Source organism: Chiloscyllium plagiosum, chromosome 14, assembly GCF_004010195.1.
Source record: "Chiloscyllium plagiosum isolate BGI_BamShark_2017 chromosome 14, ASM401019v2, whole genome shotgun sequence".
Classification (NCBI taxonomy): Eukaryota; Metazoa; Chordata; class Chondrichthyes; order Orectolobiformes; family Hemiscylliidae; genus Chiloscyllium; species Chiloscyllium plagiosum.
In genome coordinates, this window is record NC_057723.1 from 51,298,650 (window position 1) to 51,323,488 (window position 24,839).

Here is a 24,839-nt window from a genome sequence, read left to right on the forward strand (position 1 = left end):
CGCTGTCCACTACACCTCCAATTTTGGTGTCATTTGCAAACTTACTAACTGTACCTCTTATGCTCTCATCCAAATCATTTATGTAAATGACAAAAAGTAGAGGGCCCAGCACCAATCCTAGTGGCACTCCACTGGTCACAGGCCTCCAGTCTGAAAAACAACCCTCCACCACCACCCTCTGTCTTCTACCTTTGAGCCAGTTCTGTATCCAAATGGCTAGTTCTCCCTGTATTCCATGAGATCTAACCTTGCTACTCAGTGATGTGTGCAAAAATAAAACATATAATTTTACCATTTAGCATAAAAGTACATTCATGGTTCATATGTAGCCCTTGTACAGTGCCAATGTCTGTTGTAAATTACGTGGATTCTAGATAACCTGAAAAAGGAACATTATTTTACAAAAATCAGGAATTTTGATGTAGTTGAGCAAATTTAGAGAGGGAGAATATTTTGGCAAGTTGAAGTGGCTTCCAGATAAATGACCTAATTTTACACTTAGAATTTAACGGCTCAAATTTCTGCTTCACTGATATCTGTACAGTACTAACACTGAAGAAAATGTAATTGTTTGTTTCATCTTGAGACTCCTAAAACAAGTTTGAATTTCCAATCTATTCCACCCCTTCCCATCTCCCTATTCTCCCACATAGCTACACAAAACTTTTTCCTGATGGGTCAGATGCAACAAACGTGTGTTATGATGATGCACCATATTGATGTCAGTGGGAAGTAAATCTTGAATATGAATAATAACCTCTTGCTGGAGATTATAATGACATGTAAAACTAGACTCTAATTTCAGCTGTCAGCTAGTTCTATTCGTAGTAGGTTGCATCGCATTCAAAGAAAAAAATTAGACAGTTCAGTGAAATGATGACCAACCTCTCTTCCTCCACATTACTATAATGAGAACTAATGATAAAGAACATCTGCTCCTCAACCTAACTAAACAGACCCAGTTTCAAGTATATTCAAGACTTGCAGTGTTCTCCCAAGCTCAGCATTTGTTCTGCAGCAAGCATGTGAGAGCAATCCGTTTCTTTGCAAAAGTTTAAAACTTCAGGAACTGCCTTGTTTCCAGGATCCTGATGAAAATAGTTTTGATGATACAACAATTTGAATTGTAATTTCATATTATGGGTTGTTCTTTGTAATTGGCACTTCACACTTAGAAAATCAGAGTTTAACACACTATTGAGTATAGTTTTCCAAAAGAGGCATTTTCAAAGTGCAAGTAAGTTTTTTTTAAAGAAAGGAACACTCTCCTGACTGATCAATTTCATAGAATTCTTCATCACATCCCAGATATTCTGATGGCTAGATAGTCATTGGAGCAATACTGACTGGAGTTACACTTCAGGATCATGTGGAATGCCAAACGCAGCAGACTCTGTGGGAATTAGCTAGGAAATTCAAAACTGCGATTCCTGTGTATTTGGAAACCTCCAAAAAGCCCCCTTTTATTTGAGAATTCAGTGACCTCTGCTTCAACCAGTAGTTACCCAGGAAACGTTAGATAATTAAAAGCTAGTCTAACTCCTGGATAACCTTTAAGCCTGCTCTCCAAATCATCACACATCATCTGCATCCTTGACACTCAACCACTCCCAACACCAGTCAAAGAGCATCAACCCAACACAATTACATCCCATCCACAACCCACATCTCCTGCCAATGCCTCGAACAGCACTGCACCAGACTTGACTCATCCTTGCCTTCTGAACCTTTGCTGGCACTCTACCCCCTTGCACTCTACCCTACCATCCTAGCACAATAACATCTCAATCAGCTGCCCTCCTAACCCTACACTTACCCTTTCACAATGGCTGATGAAGTGTCTGGCTGTGCTGTTGGACATTTAAATCTCAGAACATGACTGAATAACTCCATAGAGGCCAGTATCCATCACCAAGTCACTCTTTATTTACACATGAACAGTCCTTGACTTTAGTACTGCCTAATTCAGAGTCAGCTACCAGAGTGTCAGTAACTCAAACACTCCCCTTTGTTTTTTTATTTTCTTTTTTTTTGTGCAGCTGTGAGACACAGTGAAAGACACAAGGTGCATGAATCTTTATTCAGTTTCCACCACCAGGAAGAAAGGAAACACCCGAGTGGCCAGTGACAAGCAGTGCCCTTCGCATCAAAGGGCTATGCTGTGTGATCAAATAGTGAAGGGGAGGCCAGGGATGAAATCAAAACACTCCCCTTTGTTTCTTTTTTTTTTCCTTTTTTCCCCCACACTACCACCTAAGTGCGGTAGTGCTTATTATATATATTTTTTTTCCCCAGCACCCATGGTGTGTGTGTGCGCAGGTGTGAGACACAGTGAAAGACACAAAGTGCACGAATCTTTATTCAATTTCCACCACCAGGAAGATAGGAAAACACCCGGGTGGCCAGTGACAAACACTGCCCTTCACATCAAAGGGCAGCGCTGTCTGATCAAAACAGTGAAGGGGAGGGTAGGGATGAAATCAAAACACTCCCCTTTGTAAATGTCAGCCAATGCCCCCTGGTTGGTCCAAATTAACTGCCCCAATCAGGGATCTCATTCTATGAGTGCTAGCTGGCTAATTTCGTTCCAGTCACTACAATGGCAACTAACTATGGCAGAGTGGAGTGGGTTTTGACTTCTCCTGAGTATCCTGCACTACAAGGGAGCTGTTTGAGTTCAGGTATGCTCTTCATTTCTAAAGGAATCAAGATCGGAATTCCTTACGAGAAATACAGAACTCAATACTACAAAAGAAAGTGGGAGCAAAGTGGCAAACTGACTATGTATTACCACTCCTTGGAATATCCATACCATTATGTCTTAAAGAATGCCAAGTACTAAGAATATTTGAAACAAATTGAACAGCTACTTGACACTGTAACCTAGAGTTTCCATAAACCGCTTGTCAGTTTTGCTTAGCTCTGAACTTTGCATTCCATGGGTGGGTATGTGCCATTCACTACAGTAATTTAACTACATATTTTTGTCAAACAGACCATGTTAATATACACAAGCGAACCAGTGTTTGTTTAGCATTCTTCTTAAATATTTACACAAAGCCTAGTTTCACATCTCACCAGTTTAAATGCATTTTTTTGTTGGTTGTTCACACAAACCTCATTTATAAAATACAGGTCACCTCATTACAATTTAATGAACAAACTCACATTAATGAAATGTGCTAGTCAAATAAATTGTCAAATTGCTAATATATAGTTCTATTCAGAGAACCACTGTGTTCATTTTGACCTTTTGTAGTCAATAAATTAATTCTACATTTTTACGTTATAGTGGTGCATAGCTAGGAACCTTAATCCAATAGTACTAGGGTGTGATCTTTTCTGTTGCATTGATTTCTGTCATGCATCATTTGAGACTGAAAGATGGATATATTTGTGCATGCTTCAGTGAACAGTTAACTCAAATTTACTCCTGATGACTATATACATTTGCAAAAGATCAATTAATCCAATGGTAACTGTCAGAATGTGAGATACACATCAGTGAAGAGTACAAGCTTTGAATTAATAAAAACCCAGTATCTGTGCACAACTCTGACAATTCAAAACTCATTTGGTGACTGTGGCAAATTTTGGACTTTGAGTCACAAGGTTATGAACTGAAGCTCCACTCCAGACTTAAACCAATATTAGAGGTTGCAATAAGCACACTACTTTAACCAAGCCACTACACACTAATACATATCAGAGCAAATGAGCTGCATAGACCCCATTTTGTTGGGTACCACAAATGGTATCAGAGGAACAAAATGACATCCATGCCACATGTGCACACTTGTAGTACGGGTGACACTGAATGCCATTTTGGTGAAGATGTTTACACACTGATTTGACATCCACCATACACTCTTTTCCTCAGGGTAGAGAATTTCAACCTTGGAGGGCAAAGGTTTAAGGTGAGAGGGGAAAGATTTAAAAAGGAACTCAGGGGCAACTTTTTCATGCAGAGGGTGATGTATGGATGGAATAAACTGCCAGAGGAAGTGTTAGAACAAAATCAGAAATTGCTGGAAATGCTCATCAAGTCTGGCAGCATCTGTGAAGAGAAATCAGAGTTAACTTTTCTGGTCCTGTGACCCTTCCTCAGAACTGAAGTGGTGGTGACTGGCACAATTACAACATTTAAAACATGAATGGATACATGAATAGGAAGGCTTTAGAGGAATATGGGCCAAATGCTGGCAAATGGGACTAGATTTATTTAGGATATCTGGTCGGCATGGACAAGTTGGACCGAAGGGTCTGTTTCCATGCTGTACAACTTTATGATTCTGTGACTTTCTTACAAAGGACAAGTAGGCTGAACTCATGAAGGCACTGTGGGCTGTCGAAGGAGAGATGCCACTCATGTCTCAAGTTGAAGTTTCAGAGGAGCATGTGGCGAGGAAGTTCAGTGCCTCTATGATCTTCAGGTTTACCCACAAAACACAACCTTCCAGCTGCATGACTGCACATCTGCCTGCAGGAGGCATGAAATGTAGGCGACAATGTCTCTAGTCATGTAAAGACTGCCCCAGCACTGTTTTTTTCCCCATCTGCAAATAGCTGTAGGCCCTCTCTCATTACACTGCTTAATGGTGCTCAAGATCTTGGTTCCTTGTTTCAGATGCTGCTGTTTGTCCATAACTGTAGTGATCTGAGTTTCATGTCTCTGGTTCTGTTGGTGATGGGTATTTCATCTTCTCTCCTTCTTTAGCAACCCCAAATAAAGTGTTGGGTTAAGAACTCAAACATCTGACATGGAAGTATTGATCTATGAAGAAATATCAGGCATGTGATATTTGCTTTCCATTTGAGATCTTGACATCATCTGGACTATTAACCAGCTGCTGGTGTGTTGGGTGAAAGCATGCTCTGCAGCAACCTCCATAGAATCTGTTTGGTGAGAATTAAGGAGCAACAGAGGAGCACTTATCATGCTGTTTGTAAACTAAAGGTCATAGAATAGTAGAAAGGAGGTTGAGGTTGAGGTTGTAATCTTGTGACAAATGGGAGAAAAGTATATGAACGGTGATGCTGAGGATTTCAATTTTCCAATCATTGATAAATCACAGAGTTAAAGACAAAAAGGGTGAAGAATTTCTCACATTTCTGTATCCATATGTTCCCAATCCAAGGAAGAATGCAGAAGTACTGGATCTAGTTCTGGGAAGTGAAGTCGAGAATGTTTGGGAAACAGACTAAGTATCATTATATTTAGAATAGATATGGACACACTGACGTGTAAGGGTAACAGACGCAAAAATGATCAAACATTTATTTAAATGTGCACTTGTGACGTCAAGCATACAGGACTATGGGTCAAATGTTGAAAATGGGATTAGAATTTATTAGGTATTTGTTTTTGACTCGAGCAGAGTCAATTGGCTGTGAAGGGCCTTTTTCTGAGCTGTAAACCTCTATGACTCTATTTGTTGTCTTTTTTCTTCATCTAAAGATTCACCTCAGCATGTTTGACAGGGCCCTCCATCTGTGTCCTATCCATCTCCCACACTTCTACCTCACCCCTTCTCTTCCAGAACAATAGTGTTCCCTTATCCTCATTTTGTGTCCACTTGTCTCTACATTCAAAGGATCATCCTTCACCATTTCTGCCACTGCCAGCAGGCTAACAGCACCAAATGCATTTTCCCCTTCACTCCCATCCACCATCGGCATTCCGCAGGGATCGTTCTCTTCATGACATCATGTTCACTCCTTCTTAACTCCTAACACTTCCTCACTGTCCCCTTCCACCATGGTACCTTCCCATGTAATCACCTCCTCCCTCCTCACTGTCCAAGATTCATGCATATCTTCCAGGTGGAGCAGCATTTTATTTGTATCTCTTTCAATCTATCCTGCTGATTTCACTGCTTACAATGTGGTCTCCTTTACATCACCGAGACCAAAAACAGACTAGGTGACAGCTTTATGATACGCCTCTGCTCTGTTATCCCTTCCAGTTACTTATCATTTCAATAAACCACCTTTGCTCCTGGACCTGCTAGGAGAGTAGGAGAATAGATTAATGGGTATTATAAAAGGAACCTAAAATTCTTTTATGAACCTAAATATTTAAATCGTAAAAGATCAATCAAGGAAAAAGCAGGACCAATTAGGAGTCAAAAAAGAGATGATCTTTTTAAGGCAAAAATACTAAATGAGGCATTGCCTCTAATTTTGCTAAAGAGGAGATAGCTGACAACGTTATGCATTATAATATTACATTTGTAAGATTATGTTTGGAGACTATGTCGTTAATTTGGAACAGTCTGGAGGAAGGAAGAGGATGATTTGATCTACTCTGAATTTTACTCACTCCAAGCCTGAGAATTCCAACAGTGTTCCATAGGGTATTTGGCCCATCGAGTCCACACCAACCCTCTGAAGAGCATCCCACCTCCCCCATGCCTGTAACCCTGCATTTCCCATGGCTAATCCAGCTAGCCTGAACATTGCTGGACACAATGAGCAATTCAGCGTTACCAATCTACCTAACCTGCTCATCTTTAGGAGAAAACTGGAGCACCCGAAGAAAGCCAACACAGACACAGGGAGAATATGCAAACTCTACATAGACAGTCACCCAAAGGTGGAATCGAGCCCAGGTCCTTGGCACTGAGGTAGCAGTGCTCACCACTGAGCCACGGTATATCAAGGTTGTTTTACTGTGAAGAAGGTCCTCTGTGCTATCAAAGACCAAAGCAGCTTTCCTGATTTTGGATAATGTTCTGGTAGGGAAACAGTTGTTGCTTCAACATGTCATGGAGTTGCATGTCATGGCCATGCAGAGTTCTTGATGCAGCCAACTGTGCAGGAATTGCCTGGGAAGGTTAAATACCTTTGGGGCAATTACACTTCCTCCTCAACCCTCCAAAACATTCCGTCCTGAGTTCAAGTCAGAGAGTTCTAACTGACTTAAGCTTAATGAGTACCTAAAATAGAAAGGTTAAAAGATTAAAACAAAAAAGGAATTGCTGGAGAAACTCGGCACGTCTGGCAGCATCTGTGGAGGAATAGCAGACGTAACATTTTGAGTCCAGTGATCCTTTTCAGAATTCAAAACATTTTACTTTCGGAACTATCTTGTTTATTTCCTCCTCAGAGAATGAAAGCACTTTGTCAAACATTTGTAATCAATGAGAATCAGGGAAAAATTCCTCTGGTTGGAGTCATGCCTGGTATATAGGAGGATAGAGTCAGACTCCTACGGCAGAGAGACAGGCCCTTCGCCCCAAACTGATCCAGTCTGACCAAAATGTCCATCCCCGCTAACCCCAATTCCCTGCATTTGGCCTGTAACCTTCTAGTCCTTTCTTATCCATGTGTTTGTCCAAATACCTTTTAAATGTTGTTAATGTACCCACCTCAACCACTTCCGCTGGCAGCTCATTCCATATGCGTATCACCCTCTGTGTAAAAAGGTTGCTGTCTCAGATTCCCTTTTATTCTTTCCCTTCTAATCTTAAACTGATGCCCTCTAGTCCTCAATTTCCCAACCCTGGGAAAAAGACTGAGTGCATTCAGCCTATCCATGGTTTGGTTGTTAGAGGTTGGTCATCTTCAGACGAGGACATCTCTGCAGGAGTTTCTCAGGATAGTGTCCTACAGTAATAGAGTCATAGACATGTACACCATGGAAACGGACCCTTCGGTCCAACTCGTCCATGCTGACCAGATATCCCAACCTAATCTAGTCCCATTTGCTGGCATACATCCCTCTATACCCTTTCTATTCATATACCCATCCAGATGCCTTTTTATTTGTTGCAATTGTATCAGCCTCCACCACTTCCTCTGGCAGCAAATTCCATACACATACCACTATCTGTGTGAAAACGTTGCCCCTTAGGTCCCTTTTATATCTTTCCCCTCTCATCCTAAACCTATGCCTTCTAGGTCTGGACTCTCCCACCCCAGGGAAAAGACTTTGTCTCTTTATCCTATCCATGTCCCCCATGATATTATAAACCTCTATAAGGTCACCCCTCAGCCTCCGAAGCTCCAGTGAAAACAGCCCCAGCCTGTTCAACCTCTCCCTATAGCTCAAATCCTCCAACCCTGGCAACATCCTTGTAAATCTTTTCTGAACCCTTTCAAGTCTCACACATCTCTCTGATAGGAAGGAGACCAGAATTGCATGCAATATTCCAAAAGTGGCCTAACCAATGTCCTGCACAGCCACAACATGACCTCACACTCTACTTTCAAGGAGCTATGAACCTGCACTCCAAGGTCTGTTTGTTCAGCAACACTCCCTAGGACTCGACCATTAAGTGTTTAAGTCCTGCTAAGATTTGCTTTCCCAAAATGCAGCACCTCGCATTTATCTAAATTAAACTCCATCTACCACTCCTCAGCCCACTGGCCCATCTGATCAAGATCCCATTGTAATCTGAGGTAATCTTCTTCACTGTCCACTACACCTCCAATTTTGGTGTCATCTGCAAACTTACTAACTATACCTCCTATGTTCATATCCAAATCATTTATATAAATGATGGCTGAATCATCTCAGCTGTTTCATCAATGACTTCCCTCCATCATCAGGTCAGAAGTGGGGATGTTCACCATCACTAAATCCCCACCATTAACATTTTGTGGGTTCCATTGACCAGAAACTCAACTGGACTCACCACACAAACACAATGACTTCATGAGGGTTACGGGGGGAACTCAGGCAAATAGTGTTTAGAAACATATTAGTCATGATCAAATCATGGACCTGACTTGATGGGCCAAATCGCCAATAATGGTCAAATTAGAAAATCATGTCAGTAGTTGAGTATTTCAAATGCCTTCTGAATAACATTTAGACAATACTGCTTTTGGCTTGTTGAAAGTTGTCTGAAATTACAAAAGAAATTTTGATCAATTAAGTCAATGGACTGAGGAATGGCAGTTTAACTTGGATAAATGCAAGGTATTGCATTTTGGTAAAACAAACAAGGGCAAGACTTATACAATTAACATGAGGGCTTGTAGTGTTGTAGAACAGAGAGACCTAGGGTGTGGGTACGTAATTGTTTGTGTCACAGGTCGACTTGGTTGTTAAGAAAGTGTTTAGCATGCTTGTTGTTATTATTTAGACCATTGAGTATAGGAGTTGGGACGTCATGCTGAGGTTGTACAGGATGTTGGTGAGGCCTCTTCTGGAGTGCTGTCTCCAGTTCTGGTCGCCCTGTTTTGGGAAGGATATTATTCATCTGGAGATGGTTCAGGAAAGATTTACCAGGATGTTGCTGGAAATGGACAGTTTGAGTTATAAGGAGATTTGGAAAGGCTGGGACTTTGTTCACTGGAACGCAGGAGGTTAAAGGGTGATCTTACAGAGTTTTATAAAATCATGAGGGACATGGATAGGTGAATGGCAGATGTCTTTCCCTCGGGTGGGGATTTCAGAACTAAGAAGCAGATTTTTAAGGCGAGAGAAAGATTTTAAAAAGACTCGAGGGGCAATTTTTTTTTTTACAAGAGTGTGGTTCGTGTGTGGAATGAACTTCCTAAGGAAGTGGTAGATGTGGGTACAGTTGCAATGTTTAAAAGACATTTGGATAAGTGCATGAATAAGAAATGTTGGAGGTAATGGACCAAGTTCAGGCAGCTGAGACTGGCTTATTTTGGGATTACAATTGGCTTGGACTAGTTGGAACAAAAGGTCTGTTTCTGTGCTGTATGACTCTGACTATAACTCTGTGTTACAGTAAATGTTTTGAAATTTCATCATGTGAAACTTCCAGTCAGCTGTGGGAAATTGGAATTTCTTTAATGCATAATAAAAAGTGGCATTTCAGATATTCAGCAGAATAAAAATAGATAAAGATCAGATGCTAAAAGATTTGGAAACATTTAAAGCATTAAAATCTGAATGGATGCATCTAGAATGATGATGAAAGTACCAAGAGAAATTATGTTATTGTCTATACTTCCATTGCTTAAGATAAGTTTTGATGCAATTTGTCGAAAAGGTTGTTGGCAAAACAAATTACTAGCTACTTTTTTTTGTTCAAATCTCAAACTCATGCATTTTTCTGGGTATTTTAAATACATAGCTGTCACCTCTGTAATAGATTTTACAATTCGTCTAATTACACAATATAAAGCTATCAGCTTCTCCTTTTAGTTCCAGTTGACAAATAGTTAATCCTCATTAAATTGCATTTTATAAATCCAAGATTATCATTCCAAACAGTGAAGGAAATTGAAGAAAGGCTCAGATGTCAAAAAAAAGTGTTGAAGAATTCTGTCTGAACAGAGTAACCATCATTTCACACTTCCTTATATTGGCTGTATTTGCAGAAAATGTTTGGAATTTGGCAGTCTCTTGGAATAAAGCTAATAAACAGTACACAGTGTTTATTGTTTGCCTGTTAACACCTGACAGTCATCTCCTAATGCAGCATACTTACACAATTGACATTGTTCTAACCTCAGCAACTTTCAAAAGCAGGCTAAAAGAAGGTTATCTTATGTCATTGCAATTTCAGCATTCGATCCCCCTTAAGGAGGCTACAAAGTTTTTTTCAAATAATCTAAGCAATTTTACAGGGGTCTGAGCAACATGTGGAATGGTGATCTGTGGTGGGGCTTATCACGAAACCAGGAGAAACTCACACCATCTTTTATAGCTTTCATAAGTGGTCTGGCAAGACTAGAAGTTATAGGAATTAGGCCATTTGACTCATTGACTCATCCAGTATTCAAACTTGGCTGATATGTTTCTCAACGCCATTCTCCTGCCTTCTCCCTGGAACCTTTGGTCTCCTTGCTAAGAAAACACCTATCGATCTCTGTCTTAAATACACTTAATGATTTGGCAGCAATGAGTTCCACAGATTCAACACCATCTGGCTGAAGAGATTCCTCCTTATCTCAGGTTTAAAAGGTCTTCACTCTGAGGCTGTGCACTCACATCTTAGTCTCTCCTCCAAGTGAAAACATCTTCTTCACATATACTCTACCCAGGTGTCTCTATTCTGCAAATTTCAGTGAGAATCTACCTCCCCACCCCCATCCCCCATTCTTCTAAACTCATCAAATACAGACCCAGAGTCTTCAAACATTTCTAATTTGAAAAGCGCCATTCCTGGGATCATGCCAGCAAATCCTTCCTAAGATATGGGGCTCAAAACTACTCACTATATTCTAAAGTGGTCTGACCAGATTGTTATACAGCCTCAGCACTATGTCTCTGCTGTTTTATTCTAGCCCTCTTGAATTGTCTGCTAATATTGCTTTTGCCTTCCTAACTGCTAAATGAACCTGCATATTAACCTTAAGAATATCCTGAACTAGGACTCCTAAGTTCCTTTGTGCTTCAGATTTCCAAAGCCTTTACCTGTTTAGAAAATAGGCTACACCTCTATTCCTCCTACCAAATAGGAAAACCTCACATTTTCCCACATTGCATTCCATTTACCACTTCTTTGCACACTCTCCCAGCCTGTTCAAGTCCTTCTGCAGCCTCCCCACTTCCTTAACATTACCTGCCCCATCATCACCTTTGTGTCATCTACAAACTTAGCAACAATGTCCTCAGTTCCTTCGTCCAGACCGTTAATGCATAAGATTCTCACTAAGACCACACTTGGAATATTATGTTCAGTTCTGTTGCCTCATTATAGGAAGGATGTGGAAGCTTTAGAGAGGATGCAAAGGAGATTTACAAGGATGCTGCCAGGACTGAAGGGTATGCCTTATGAAGAAGTGCTGAGGGCGCTAGGGCTTTTCTCATTGGAGTGAAGGAGGATGAGGGGTGACTTTATAGAGGTGTACAAGATGATGAGAGGTGTAGATAGATTGGATAGCCAGGACTTTTTCCCAGAGCGGAAATGGCTATCACGAGGGGGCATAATTTTAAGGTGATTGGAGGTTGGTTTAGGGGAGATGTCAGGGATGGTGGGTACCAAGTCAGCAGTGGTAGTAAAGTCAGATACATTAAGGACATTTAAGTGACTCTTGGATAAGCATATGGATCATAGTAAAATGAAGGGTATGTAGATTAGTCTCATCTTAGAGTAGGATAAACGGTCGGCACAACATCGATGGTTGAAGGGCCTGTACTGTGCTATATGGTTCTATGTTCTAAGCAGCAGCGAGTTGTCAGTTAATGATGATTATTACTTGGGTTTCTGCCTTGTTAACAGCGGAAGTCACCTCATGAATATTCAGTATCATCTTATCAAACTCACCAAACAAATTTGAAATAGGGAAAACTCAACAAGAAAACTAAAGCAAGAAGTGGGCAGATACCGCTTGGGCTTGAAGTTCCTACATGTTTGAATCCGGGTCAAATAGCATATGGCACATTCCATGGGAATTAGTCACATTTATCCCCTGTCCAGGTCATGTGTCTCCACCATATACCAGCATCTAAGAAGCGTTCTGTCAAACACCGAATAACTTATAAGATGCTCAGCTGTACCTGGGGTTGAAATACAAACTATCATTGTAATTTTCCAGCAAGGACACTGCATGCTCAGGGGTATGCACCCAGCCCATGGACTGGACCAAGCTGCATCTCTGGGCTCACTCCCTCACTCTGAGCCTATCTGACTGCTCACAGCCTCACCTTTTTGCACTTCTCCCCCTCAGCCAGAGATACTAGGCTCACAGCCCTCCTGTGGAGCAGAATCAAAGCCAGGAAAATGTGCCATATTTTTTCAGTAAGCCTCAATCAAATCAGAGAGAATAATCTTTGCTCAAGATTTCCTGTCACAATGAGGGCAGCCTCGAATACCAATCCAGACCCTGTTTAGGGGGTCAGAGTCAGTGTACTTTCATCTTTTAGGTGAAAGAACTGAATTATGGGCAACCCATTATCTGTCTTGAATTTTTCTGCCTTATTGTGGACTGTTTTCCTTCCAGAATGAGAGAGAGGCAGGTGTTAAGTGAGATGAAAGCTGTTATGTTTCATGCAGGCACAGAGATGTCCCGAGTGAGTGAGTAGGCAGCGCAGAGAATATATGCGGTAATTGATGTTGCAGATTGAAGTGGGTGACAGCAATGGGGAAATTGTAGGAGGCAACAGTGAGAATGGTAAAGCATAAGCCTGGCTGGGAAATGGGTGCATTTGCAGAGATAGAGTGAATCTGAAGTATTGGAGAGAAGATGGTGACACTTACTCTGGTGGTTTAAGGAGGTCATTAACCTTCTTCTTACAGCGCTGAACATTCCTCTAGATGTCTGAGACTTCTTTCATCCAGGTGACAACCTCAGGCCAACTGGCATTGGCAGGTACCTTTAACATCCACTGATGATCCTATCAGAGGAGAAAGTACTGCCTTGATACTACCCCATCAAACAGGATCTCCAGGTCCCTCCCCACAAAACAGAGCATTCATTTCACACTGTCAGCCATTTATGGGGCAAATACCAGCAACCCTGCAGGGCTGCACTAGACTGACTATGCTTGATTGGGTGCATAAAGGGTTTTTATCTGGTCCTTCGACAGATATCCCCAAGTGGCAATTTGTCCCGAGACTGACCCTAAGGTGCGGTGGAAATTGGACATGAGAGATCAATAGGGTTGTGGAATGTAGTTAATGAGGTGAGTTTTGTAAGATTCAGCAAGAGAACGTGTTAGGCCTTGCAGTGACAACCCCTCCAAGAAGCTGGATGCAACTTTGGGCTTCAGCAAAAAAAGAACTTCAGACCTAAGTGTCTGGTGAAAGGAGGATCATAGCTGAGAATTTATATTTTCTGTTAAGTTGTTTCTAAACTCAAATCTTCCAAAGAACATTTTTTTAGAGTTGAGTGCATGGGGTCTAATAAAGTCATAACTATTTCTGCAGTTGTTACTAATATTTATTACTGATCTCTCACTTGTTGGGCGTACAGTCCTTAACTTTTTAAATATTTCTAAATTAGTATGTTGAGTCTCCAGTGAAATATGTTTGAGCAGCTCCAAACTACTTCCAAGGTCACAAATATTTCTTACTCTTTTGGCGTGTGGTGATAAATCCCTGTACAATTTGTTGTATAAAACATGTCTTCAATTGTTTTTTATTTCAAAATAAACTTTATATATAATGCAGTTCAATTCTGTAAAGTAACATATCGAGAAAACAAACAAACATTGGAGTTTGACCCTATCAAAATTTGTACCAGACTATATTTACATGCATCTGAGGCATCCGGATGGTCCGATAACTGAACAGAGACCTATTTAACTTCAGCAGGAAGACTTCAGACAGTGGTCTTTCCCCACTGTGCCTTTCCAGCAGCTGCCCCAAGCTTTACTGTGTCCCTCAGCACATAGTCCTGGATTTTGGACTGTGCCAGTCTGCAACACTCAGTCGGGGTCAACTCCTTGTTCTGGAAGACCAACAAGTTTTGGGCAGACCAAAAAGCATCTTTCACCGAGTTGATGATAATTCAGGTGCAGTTGATGTTTATCTCAGTGTGCGTCCTGGGCAACAGACAGTAGAGCACAGTCCTGCATCACAGAGCTGCTTAAGATGAACCTTGACAAAAACTATTGTATCTTTCTCCGGACTTTCTTTGCAAAGGCACACTTCAGATGTGTGACATTCTCTACTCCCTTCAGTTGTTTTGAGGGCAGCATGGAGTGGCTCAGAGAGTCCAGGCATACATGAAAGATCTCACAGGTAGTACCTTTTTACTACCAGCCAAGTGATATCTTACTGCTTGTTGGAAAGTTCTAGTGAACTGAGCCGTCAGCTCAGGAAATCATGCCACAGGATCCACCCTTTCCCAACATGTCTTCAATCCCACTCTATGACTGACTGGCCAAGAAAGTTGAATTCATAACATGACCAGGAACAATCTGTAAATCCTTCCAAAATGCATGTGGTGATGGCAGGAGAAATTACTAGTCAGCCATTTGGTAGAAAGAAAGTTGGAGCTCAACCACCACCGTCCATAGTTCAAAATACTCATTTCACATAAAAGTATATGTTGAAACAGCAACTTGGACTTCCTGTGATACATCAGTATAATAATGCAAATTTCTGTGTTTAAGTATTAAATTTATTTAAACATTTACAACTTCAAGTTCTTCATGACTTCATCCTTATTTGCTGGATAAACTTGGCATAAATAACTCAATTATCTGTTTCATGTTTAAATTTTGGACATGTAAACATGCACCAAAAATTGACAAATCTTTTGTTTTGAAGGTGTTGGACCAACAATGTGGTAAAAAAGTTTGTTTTGCATGTTTTTGTGAAGTTCCTATTTGTTGAGCAGTCCACTGATAAAGTGTGATTTTTTTTCAAAAAAAAGTTCATTCATTGTTAATGATCCTAGCTCCAGTTACCCTTGAACACTTACACCTGAATTACTTTTAATCTTATAAATTGGATCTTATTTCTCATGAAATCTGGATAATGTTTGATCTGACCATATGTATAACAGGATTATTTTAATGAGCTAATTCATATTTTAACTTAATTGAAACTTAATTACTTAATTTGTAGTAAAAGCATTCTAAAACCTGCTATGTCCATGAGTGCCTTGCAAATTGTTCCTAGTCAATTATTTCTGATGTGGCTGTGTTGCAGAATGCTGATGCTTAGGATAGATAGCTAGAAGATCTGAAGCAGTGCAAGCAAAATCAAATAGTCTGTTTAATAATTACAATGGGGTATTCAATGAATGTGGAAGGTTTTGTTTGGCCTAGAATTTGGGAGGTTTGTGAGTTTAGCAGGTTTGAACATCATTTTCCAACCACTCTTTTTCCTTCCCTCATGTTGTATTAGAAGTTTCTGGAATCACTGTTATGAAAATTAATCAACTTTTATGTAACTGTTCAGAGCATCTGGCAACTTCAGAGATAGCTAATAGAGAGGAATTGGAGAAATAAATAACAGGTAGCTTTATTAAGCAATAATGAAAAGCCTAGTTACTATTGATATACTTGCAGTTTACTATTTAATTCTCTATAACTTATATGGTATTATTATTTTGAATGATATGTTTCTCAGCTACTTGAGCTAAAAAGATAAATTCTCACGATTAAGATGTTTAGTCCTCTATGCATCTACATTAGAAATGTAAAGTTCTCCCACTGAAACTTAACATTAGACTGCCACCCTTCATTGCATCAATTTGGCTGGTGAGTAGTTTGTTCTATCATTCAGCAACTCATGTGAATCTTTTCCATTCAGGAGAACCATTTGGTGCACAAGTGAAGACTTTGCTCTAACTATTTACTTGTGGCTGCTAATATTCAGTGATGTACATTTATCAGTTAAAGATTTATCAGCACATATGTAAACTTAGCATCTTCCTCTAAATGAAAGAAATGCCTTACAGTTTTCCCCACTTCAGCAATGTCAGAAGTATGGGTCTTCCAAATTATTACTAAATTATTATCACTTGATCCTTTAGTATGATAATGCAGCTGCAAACTTTTTGTCCTTTCTGGTTCAGTCAATATCATGCTTGACTTTTAGAACACTGTGCCTTTTTGTTTTCAGGTCAGTTTTTAATCAACAGGTTTGCAAATGCGAGGTTGGATCTATATTCCTCATTGGTTATAAGTATTGCTAACTGATAAAGACATTTGCTGCTTATTTATATATCCTGAGTTATCTGTCCTGAGTGCTCACCACCCCAGAAATTTCTAAGGAGCCATCTTACTGAATTGTGCATCAAGTTCATAACTTAAAAGAAATTAACAACCAAGAGGACTTTAAGCCATTTTTCCTTATGCTAATCCTTTGAAAGAACTATCCACTTGATTGCATGCCCTTTCTTTCCACTTATGTTTTAACTTGTCTTTTTCAAATATTTATTCATAATCCTTTTAAAAATTATGAAGTTCAGTAAAATGTTTGCAGAATTATAACCTTGTAGAGTCATGTAGCAGCTATGAAAGAATTTGTAAACATATGTAGAACAGCAGTCGCAGAGACATTGTTAATTGAATTGAAGTCTGATGGTCAGAAATAGAAGCTAATTGAACTTGACCAGTTGACATCACACTTAATAGCAAATCATTCAACACATAAGAAGAAAAGTATTTTATATTTTGTTTGGCACACCATACAGTTGAAGTTGTCAGTGTTTTCAGCAAAGAACTCATGGTTGGACATTGAACAATTAGCTCAGTGTTTTAAGTGGAACATGGTCTTTTTAAAAAAATTAAGTTGGATGTGACCCATCTGGGTGTTGTACATTTTATATTATTTACAGGTACAAATGCTTAAAATGGCAACTGCCAAATTACTCTTGAATCTATAGCCTCACAGTTATCTAACGTGAAAAATATTTAATTATCATGAAAATGATGTTAAAAAATCTCTGGAATCTGCTATTCTATGAATATCTACAAATGTTTACAACACATCTGCTAAATCAAATGGATTAGTACCATTATGAAAATTTAAGAAATGGCACAATAATTAGCTGGTTTGTATAGTTAGGGCATGGTTTCCATACACTTGTTTTTCAATAGAATATTTCTTCATTTTAAACAGGAAAATGTCTTCTCCAGACTTTTTTTGTCTCTGTTGGACCATACAAATCTAATAGTGGTATAATGCCCTTCTAGCTAAGGTTTAATTGATGATAACAGTGTCAAGCAATAGCTTAATTCTAAAACTGAAACCAGGAATTTAGAATAGTTTACTGACGATATTCAAACTTCAGACTGGTACCAATGCTTGGACAGGTATAGAAACTTGGGCAATTAACTGTCAAATGATACAACATGAGGAGCAAAGTGAAAAAGTAGTTGCTTGCAAGAATGCATTTTTACATTTTCTTTTGTTACACCTTGTATCCCATTCTTATATCATTTGTGTTTTCCATTACGATTTTTACAGATTAATGCAAATGTTTAGATTTTGTGCTTCATTCATTTTACTCTCCCTACATTGTTTTTTAGATTAAATTAGATTACTTACAGTGTGGGAAGATTACTTACTTTGGCTCAACAAGTCCACACCGATCCTCCGAAGAGCAACCCACCCAGACCCATTTCCCTCTGACTAATGCACCTAACACTATAGGCAACTTAGCATGGCTAATTCACCTAACCTGCACATTTTTGGATTGTGGGAGGAAACCCACGCAGACACGGGGAGAGTGTGCAAACTCCACACACACAGTTGCCTGAGGCAGGAAATGAACCTGGGTCTCTGGCGTTGTGAGGCAGCATGTCTGCTGTACAATGTTTCTTGACGTTTTAGTTTTTTTTAAAAGAAAGTATCTTTTGTAATGAACAGGATATTGCTAAAAGGAGACATAATCTTTGAAAATAATCTCATTTTTACAACTGAAAAATAAAACTCAGCAAACTTTAAATCAATTAAGATTGTGTACAATCGCTGTTTCAAAAGGCCCCTGGTCGTCAGCAGTTGGACAGACCCCAGTCTTTGGCAATGACTGGTTCATGAAACCAAGAGACCATAGATTGGACAAAAAATATATATATCTTAACTTTGTTTCTTTCTTATACATATATAATTTATGAAATTAAATGTTGTTTAGTGGCAACTTATACACATTTTACTATGTTTTCACAAATGCAAGTAACAAATTTCTATCTATCTGCCTGCCAACCAATTCTGTGTTTTTCACAGCCAAACCATTTTTTAAAAACACGCTGAGATATTTATTTTCAGGTCAAGTAATTTAGTTAAAATGGAAACATCACCTATATATGTGCAAAGAGCTAAGTACCACACTCAGTGGTAGTGCCCTTTTCTCCAAGTCAGAAACTTGAGTTCAAATCCATTCCAGAAATATATAATTTAAACTGACACTTCAGAGCTGACTAAAGGAGTGCCTCAATACAATGAAAGACTTGTTTGCCCTCTCAGATGGATGTAAAAAATCCAATTTAACCATTTGAAGAAGAGCAAGGGGAGTTTTTTGCAAATTAATCCCACAAACAGCATCTCGAGAGTACAATATCTGGGTACTCCTCTCATTCCAGACTGTGGCACCTTGCTCTGTGAAAATTGGTTGCTGTGTTTACCCACCATAATAACAGTGATTGTACTTCAGTCGAGCAATTGAATGGCTATGGAGCACTTTTGTGATATTCTGATAACATGGAAGGTGCTTTATAAATGCAAGGCCCTTTTATATTTTACTGAAAACAAAGACTTCAATTTATGTTGCTACTTTCAGTACACCAGGTCATCCTAAAGTACTTTACAAATAGGAGTGTTAGATTTTTTTTGAAAGGTAGTTATAAAGTAGGAAACTCGGCAGCAGCATGGACACAGCAAGGTGCCATAGGCAGCAATATGATAACAAGCTGATGATCTGTTTTTCTGATGTTAGTTGAAAGATAAATATTGGTCTGGACACGAGGGAAAACAATACTGCTGTTCTTTGAAATAGTGCCATCCGAGACGGCAGGCAAGGCCTCTGTTTCGCATATTATCTGAAAAACAACACTCCCAACAATGCAGATTTCTAATTTGAGAAAGTTAATCAAAAATGGAAAAAACCCACATTTAATAGCAAATTATCTCACATTGCTTTTAACTGTTGATTCATAGGTCTATCATAAAACTAAATAGAATTTCTGCCCAGGGAATTGAACAAATCAAAAAATGTGGCAGAAGTGGGTGGAGGAGAACTGGAATCTGTATTCAAAGCACTGTATTCAAAACTGTATTCAATCCAGCTGGTTTGGGAAGGAGCATGCATTTCTTTTATTAGGTGACAGAGGCTTCCTTAGGGAGAGGAGATATAGAGATGCTGAGAATTAAGGACAAGCAAGAATGAAGGTTAAAAGAATTGTTTAACCTTGTTAGCAGGAAGAAGTTTAAATCTCACAGCACAAACCTGGGCGTGACTCCCATATGAAAGGATAACAGGATTTATCTAGTATATTTTTAAATATATATTAAGAAGAACCTCTGAATAAATGCTCAAAATAGGCAGAAAAAAGAAAATTAAAAAAAAAGACTTCAAAGAATTGGTGTTGGGGGAGGTTTAGAATAACAAAGAAATGGGTTTTAATAAACTATCGCAGGTCATTTCAAAATTATTTTTATTATATCCCTGCTAGATTTCCACTATAATGCCAGGTCTAATACATTGTAAAATATCAATGACTTGAGATCAGATCCATCATATGGGCCTGAAACGCTGGACTGAATTGGATTCCGTTAAATAGCTGGAGTTTTGGCCAATGGGTCACTTATTGACTACATTGCAACAATAAAGCAATGATTTACAGTCTGTGGATGGGATTTAAGAATGAGTGTTCTTCAAAGTACAAAAGCATTTAGGGGAAACATAGGCATTTTTCAGTGATTTATGTACAGTTTGAAAAATATTCTATTTATTTAACAATATTGAGCAATTAGATGTATTATTGAGTGAAGGTTTTTCAGTGCATAAAAGATTTGTAGCAGCTATGGTCTGGTATTCCCATTTTTAACCTAAGCATTATTTTTAGGGAATTGGATGGTAGGTGCCCTATAGTGGCTCACAGTGATTTTTCTCACACTGTTTTCTGTTCCCTACCTTATTAGTTATGCTTTCTGTTTGCGAGTCCTTCTTGTGCAATCATGCCAGAGAAGAGGTGAAATCCCTGCCACTGCCAGGACCTTCTGATGTGCAAACTTCTGGTGTTTTATCCAAAGCCCAGCTGCACAGCACTACAGATGCTGCAAGCCAGGAACTAACTCACATGCTGTCCACTTTGGGAAAGCAAACATTGCCAAGGAATGGAAATCTAGCACTCTAGTTTCTGGATATGTACCACGCAGACACCACAGAGGGCCAAGTCACCAAACATGTCCTGTCAGAACACAGGTAATGGTTTGAATCTGTGCTGCCTCCAGTGTCAAGTTAGCAATTTGATGGAAAACTCTCCACTTGCCTGGAGGTATAACTCCAACAAAACTCAAAAAGCTCAACACCATCCAGGATAAAGCAGCCTGCTTCATTGGCCAACATCATATCAATTAAACTTTAATTCCTTCAACCACTGGTCAATACTGTCAACGGTTTTCCACTTCAGTTCTGCACTTTGAAGTGCACCAGGACCTTTGATTGCAATGCTGTTGCCAGGCCACTCTGCATACAGTGAAAAGCACCCATCTTATGATTTGGACCAGGGTGCATCTCAGGGCTCCTTGCTTCCTTTCTTAGTGTTCATTCACTTTGCGCCTACTTGGATGCTCACAGCATCTTTTTCATACCTTGCGGCTTCATTTATATCTGACTGGCACATGGTACTTCTGCCTTGTTTTGTTTATTAGCACAGACATAAAGCCAGGCAGCTTGTCATGGATGTCAGTCAAGCCACATGTTGCTGCGTGGCACAGTGCTAGTTAGATTCACACTTGCACCATATGCCAGGTGCTTACACAGCAAACACACTGCTTGTCCTTAAAACAAATGGTCATGTTTCAAAGTGTAACAGGAGTAGTCTTCAGTCAAGTCTACAGAGACTGCATTCAAGCAGGGGCTGCTGACATAGGAAGTCAAGGACATTGATCCAGGAGGTTTGATACTGTAGTCAACCACTTGGGACATCTGGGATCAGAGGGTTTGTATCTCCACGGTTCTGGAAGTGGCTCTGGACTTCTGGAGGTCAGTCCTGCACAGGCAGCCCAACCAGTATGTGGATTAACAGGAAGTTAGTTGGAGAGCTGTACAGGGAAGAGTCAGTGGTCTGTTCAATCATCAGTCAGGGTTATCCTTCTGACTTGGTCGGGGGTGGGTTATGGTCAGTCCAGGGGGTCCATTTACTAATAGTCATGGGTAGGGAGTGTAATGTCAGAAGCCATTGTAGTGGTAGGGGAAGCTGGGAGGACAGTTGTGGGGCTTAGTTGCAACATGCTGTGATGCAGAGGGAACAATTTTTGAATTGGGGAAGACGTTAAAGTATGAGGAGGCGTGGAATTTAGAGGGAGCTGGCAAATTGGATACACAATTGGCTCAGTGGTACGAAGCAGAGATTAATAGTAGAAGGATAATTGTTGGACTGGAGACCTGTGACTAGTGGAGTGCCTCAAGGGTCAGTGCTGGGCCCATTGCAGTTTGTTATCTATAGCAATGATTTGGAAGAGAATGTACAAGGCATGATTAATAAGTTTGCAGATGACACTAAAATGGGTGGTACCGTGGATGGTGAGGAAGGTTATCAGAAATTGCAGCAGGACCTTGATCAGTTGTGGAAGTGGGCTGAGAAATGGCAAATGGAGTTTAATATAGATAAGTGTGAGGTCTTACATTTTGGACAGTCAAGGTCTGAGTTTCATGGTGATTAGTAGGGCCTTAAGGAGTGTAGCGGAACAGATGGACCTTGGAGTTCAGATGCACAGTTCTCTGAAAGTGGAATCACAGGTAGATAGAGCAGTGAAGAAAGTTTTTGGCTAGAGGTGAAAAAATAAAAGGGAACTTGAGGGGCAACGTTTTTACACAGAGGGTGGTACGTATATGGAATGAGCTGCCAGCAGAAGTAGTTGAGGCGGGTACATTAACATTTAAAAGGGATTTGGACAAATACATGGATAGGAAAGGTTTAGAAGGATATGGGCCAGGTGCAGGGAAATGGGATTAGCGTGGATGGACATTTTGGTCGGCATGGACCAGTTTGGGCCAAAGAGCCTGTCTCCGTGCTGTAGGACTCTATGTTTCTGACTCTGGCAAGGGATACTGAAGGAGAGGTGGTCATTGACTGTCACCACCACCCTAGCTTTGATGAAAGGAGAGTGCATGACTATGTGGGCCTAGTGTTCAGGGGATTAAGCGCAGAGATGAATTGTTAAATAACCAGGTTGGATGGGAATGTGAGGAAGATCAAATCCAACGGAATTGACCGGGAAAGTGAGTCAGGACAGAATGTGAACGTTTGGAGGGGTCACAAGCTGAGTCTATGTCTCACTCAATGAAGCATTTTCTGTGTTGTCTTCCATCCTTATCCAAATCACAAGTGCACGGTTGAATTGAAGGTGGCTGCCAGCACATCTGGAGTGGGCTGAATAAGTGTGTTATTTTCTGAGGGAGGGGATGCATCTTAGTGCAGTGTGAGATCATTCAAAGGTCAATACCATTAAACAAATGTCTACACAGGACAAGTGAAGGACGTGTTATCACATAATATTGAGTGTGGACCTCATGCATTGTAATACTGGGTTGACTGAAACAATCCTGACCACAGCACACTTGATCACATCATTCAACATTGCAAAGCAATCTTACCAATGGCTATACGGTACAAGCAGTGTCTTCTGGGCTGGAAATATTCATCTTTGTTTCCAAAGTCACATCCACTTTTCATGATTTCACAGCCTACACAAGGTGCAGGAGCTGCTTCACACCTTGGACCATAAAACCTCTATATGATGATCCTGTTTACAACGATGCCTTTCTTGGGTCATATGGAGATTACAAGTGGGGTGAGAATGTCCTCATTATTGCTTCCATAAGTACAATATGCCAAAAGGGCAAAATGGGTGCCAAAGTATTTGAGTGGCAATTGTTACCCTGATTTAAACAATGTGCAAAATGAATGCAGAGATATGCCACTGGAGAACTTGTCAAAGCATTCACGTCCCAGTTTTTGAAAGATGCTGTTCAGATAACATTTGTGTGTGCTGTGACAGCTGAATAATCACATGACTGAGGAGCTGCTTTGTTTCAGATATTGCCCTCATAGGCTCATTAGAAACTTCTTAATAGATCCTGTTACAGAAGCTGTTGTCATCCCTGAGGGCTGCTGGACCAAGAGCTGATGCATAAATAGATGAGGTTCACATCAATCTGGAATCCCAAGACCGGAATCAGTACCACATCATTCCAGTGGATGTGGAGTCACCCCCTGTTATGGAGCTTCCCAGTCTTACGGTAGGGAGAAGATTCAGGGGAACAACAATCACTTATTATCCATGGAGTGCTATGTAGGTAAGATAAGGACATTCTCATTGCATTCTGTTCAGAGGAGCTGATCAGAATGTCATGTCAGGCTGAGCCTGTTTTCGCTGGAGCAGAGGAGGCTGAGAGGGGATCTGATTAAGGTCTGCAAAATTATGAGAGGCACAGCCAGTGTGGATCATGATAATCTCTTCTCCATGGCATACATGTCTAAAACCATAGGACACAAGTTTAATCATAGAATCCCCATATGCAGACAGAGGCCATTTAGCCCACCAAGTCTGCACCAACCCTCCAAAAAGCATCCCACTTTATTCCCAAAACCGCACATTTACCATAATTAATCCATCTAGCCTGCACTCACTGGACACTGTGGACAATTGAGCATGGCCAATCCACTTAACCTGAACATCTTTGGATTGTGGGAGAAACTGTAGCACCTGGATATAACCCATGCAGACACGGGGAGAATGTGCGAACTCCACACATTCAGTAGCCCAAGTAGGGAATCAAACCTGGGTCCTTGGTACACTGAGGCTAACCACTGTGCCACTGTGCTACCCTTGCCACCGTGTTACTCTTGGATGAGGAGCAAGTGGTTCAGAGGAGAGAAAAGAAAAATAATTTTCACCCAGTATATGATAGAAATATGGAACACGCTGCCTGATGGGGTGGTGGAGGTAGGTATTCCTGCAACACTTAACAAGCATCTGTATGAGCATGTTGATATGGTAGGCTGGAGGGTCTGATTCTATGCTGTATGACCCTCTCTTTCTCTCCAACTTGTCCATGAAGGTAGCTACATGCTTGCGTGCCAGAGGCAGCATGTATTGATAGCATTGATGGATTCCTCATCCTTTGAATGAGTTTCCCGAGTTTCCCAAAACTGCCCATTGCTCTTGTACCTGCTTGTGCTGAAGTTATTAATGGCTGACGTCATGGGTTGCATTCTTGCCTGGCACTAAGCCAGGGCCTGTCCTCTGAAAGACAATGACCTGGGGTGGTTTCCCTTGAATAAC

The 24,839-nt window shown here is 40.3% G+C and overlaps 1 protein-coding gene across 1 annotated transcript in view; it reads left to right on the forward strand.

Moving 5' to 3' along the window:
• Nucleotides 1–24,839, forward strand: part of neurl1b (neuralized E3 ubiquitin protein ligase 1B) — a 476,454-nt gene that overhangs the window by 291,599 nt on the left and 160,016 nt on the right. The window lies entirely within an intron of this gene.